Consider the following 3,426-nt stretch of genomic DNA (forward strand, 5'->3'; position numbering starts at 1 on the left):
AATTGGCAACTAGGGTGCATGGGAAGAACCTGATGTTTCTACTTGAGATGGAAAGACATTGACAAGCTATTTGTTTGCATTTTGGAGTGAATGATTAATGGCCCAAATTAACATTTGCACTTAAGATTTTTATGTTTTAGCATAAGGTTTTATTGTTGTGGCTTTAAATTTACGTTCAATTATAACATTATATTCAATGCCTGTATTTTAGCATTGGTCTTTTTATATCTGTGAGTAGGTTTGGGCACAAGCTGAACCAGGGACCTAACTTCATCACAGACCAAGGGCCAGTTCATGGTCCGTTTGCCCAGTCCGTGTTTTGGCATTTTCAATGGACCACCCACGAACCCACGTGTTCATGTTCATTTGGTCTGTTTGAGTGGTCCATGGGCCAGACAAGCTGGCACCAAGGAATTAATTGTCAAGGTGTGCCAGGGGGATATTCTTCTACAGCCTTTCTGCAGCCCTGGAAAATCTAATACTGGTTCTTCAAAGCTTGACAGGCAGCTCTGGCTGCCAATAAGATAGCTCCCATTCTGGTCTATGGAAGCAGATTGCATATATACCCTCAGCATGACACAGCTCTTTTTACTTTGCAGCAGGCAATGGTAGGATTAGGATTGAGAGAGGAGATGATTAGAGGCAGAGGAAAGGAGTGAACTGTGGGGTTGGGGAGGAGTGTCTGTGTGTTCAGGGCTCAGAGCCACACCACTTGTCCTCCTGTCCACATCAGGACAGCTTGGCAGAGCAACTTAATAGAGGCAAAGAGTGAATGAGACTAGAAAGGGAGTGAAGTGTGAGGTTGGGGAGGAGTGTTTGTGGACTCAGGGCTCTGAGCCACCACCTGTCCTCCTACCCACATCAAGGCAGCAGGGCAAAGCAACTGGGGCTGCTCAGGGAGGGTTCCCATTCAAATTGGGTGGGGGATTTTTTTGGCACCTGTCCCTATCTGGGGCAGTGTTGCACATGGACTCAGGGCTCTGAGTCACCAGCTGTCCTCCTGCCCATGTTGGGGCTGGAGGGCAAAGCTACTAGGGATCCTCAGGGAGTGTCTCCACTCCAACTGGGTGAGCTTGTTAGGCACCTGTCTCTGGCTGGGGTGGTGTTGTGCGTGGTCTTAGGGCTCTGAGCCACCACCTGTTCTCTTGCTCTCATCAGAGCAGGGGGGCCAAGCTACTGGGCTCCTTGGCTGAAGACCCATTCCACCTGGTTGGGCTTTTTTGGTGCCTGTTCCCGGCTGGGGTCCATGGTCTCAGGGCTCTGAGCCACCACCTATCCTTCTACCCACATCAGGCCCAGAGGACAAAGCAAAGACAGATATGATTTAGTAGGCATTAAATAGACTTGGTGGGATGATTCTCAGAACGGGAATGTAATAGTGGATGGATATGAATTGCTCAAGAAAAGCTGGAAGGATCAAAGAGGAGGCAGAGTGGTGCTGTATGTGATGAGAGGGTTTGTCAAGAAATACTGGAGGGGGAGGGCGACAGCCCAGTGGAAAGTATTGGGTGAGGATAAGGGAAGGAAGGACAAACTGTAACGTGGCTGGAGTCTGCTACAGATCTCCTGACCAGGATGAGGAGATGGATGCTGCTGTGCTTGAACAGCTTGACAGGGTATCCAAAAAACCTGGTAGTTATGGGTGACTTCAATTTCCCTGATGTGTGCTGGGAGACAAACTCTGCACAGAGTCCACAGTGATGGATGTTCCTGACCTGTCTGGCCAACAACTTCCTTCATCAAATGGTGGAGGAAGCTTCAAGGGGCTCGGCCATACTCAACTTAATATTGACCAACAGGCAGGAGACGGTAAATGAGGTGAAGGTGGTGGGGACCTTAGGGGGAAGTGACCATATCCTGCTAGAATTCCTTTTTAAATAAACTCAGGGTCATGATGAGAATCATTCCATGGGCAAGACTGCTGGAAAGGAAAGGAGCAAGTGAAGGGTGGGCTCTCCTAAAACAAGAGCTCTTGCAAGCTCAAGCCTTCACTATTCCAACAAGAAGGAAACGTGGTAGGGGATCCAAGAAGCCAATGTGGATGAACAGAGAACTGTGTGATGTGCTAAGGGAGAAAAAGGAAATATTCAAGCAGTGGAGGAAAGGCCATACCTCTAAAGAGGAGTATCTGCGGGTTGCTAGGCACTGTAGGTCAGCCATCAGAGAGGCCAAAGCTCACAGTGAGCTAAAGCTGGCCAGGGAGGCTTGCTACAAAAAGAAAATCTTCTTCAGATATGTGAGGAACAAACACAAGATAAAAGAGGTGATGGGCCAACTGTTGGGTGAAAACAGAGAAATTCTGACAGGGGACAGAGAGAAAGTAGAAAGGCTCAGTGCCTGTTTTGCCTCAGTTTTTCCCTAAAGAAGAGGACAGGCTCATCTTGAGATGGTAGTAGGCAAGGCACGGCATCTGGGCTGCTAGTTGACATGGACAGAGAGGTAGTTGAGAAACACCTGGCTGCCTTGAATTAGTACAAATCCCCTGGGCCACATGGCATGCACCCAAGAGTGCTCAAAGAACTTTTTAGAGAGCTTGCAGAGGCTTTGTCCATCATCTTCCAGACCTCTTGGAGGATGAGAGATGTGCCACAAGACTGGAGGAGGGCAGATGTTATCCCAATTTTTTTTAAAAATGGAGGGAGGATAGCCCAGGAAACTGCAGGCCACTCAGCCTGACTTCTGTCCCAGGGAAGATACTGGAGCAGATTTTAAAGGGCTCAATCTGCGAGCATCAAAAGGACAACTTGGTGATTCAGGGAAGTCAGCACAGATTTGTCCCCAACAGGTCCTGCCAGACCAACCTCCTTTCCTTCTTTGATCAAGTGACGAGCTTACTGGATCAAGGGAATGCTGTTGACATTGTTTACCTGGATTTCAGTAAAATTTTTGACAGGGTTCCCCATAATGTTCTGATGGCTAAACTAGAAGACTGTGGACTGGACTCAAGGATAGTTAGGTGGATAGGGAACTGGTTAGAGAATCACATTCAAAGAGTAATTGTCAATGGCATTTCATCTGAATGTAGGGAGGTGTCCAGTGGGGTGCCACAGAGCTCAGTTCTGGGCCCAGTACTTTTCAATATTTTTATAACTGATTTGGATGAAGGTGTGGAGGGTCTACTCATTAAATTTGCAGATGACACCTGTCATGATCTTTGCAGGACTGGGAGCAAGGCCTAGTACGGCCTGGTCACAGGAGAGACCTGTGTGGCAGTGGGAAGAAGACACAGCCTACAATCCCCACAATGCTTAGCAACAGTTGTAGCCAATTCGTGTCCAGGGATTGTGTGAAGAGAATGAGACTTAAGCTTTGAGGGCTGTAAAACTGTGTTCTTTTCTCTTCTGCATTCTTTCCTCTCACAGAGTAAACTGAGGGGACAGTCTGGTCTGAGAGAAAGATCCCTCAGTTGGGACAGCGTGAGTACAG

The sequence above is a fragment of the Gekko japonicus genome, unplaced genomic scaffold (assembly GCF_001447785.1).
Source record: "Gekko japonicus isolate JY-2015 unplaced genomic scaffold, Gekko_japonicus_V1.1 scaffold501, whole genome shotgun sequence".
NCBI classification, from domain to species: Eukaryota; Metazoa; Chordata; class Lepidosauria; order Squamata; family Gekkonidae; genus Gekko; species Gekko japonicus.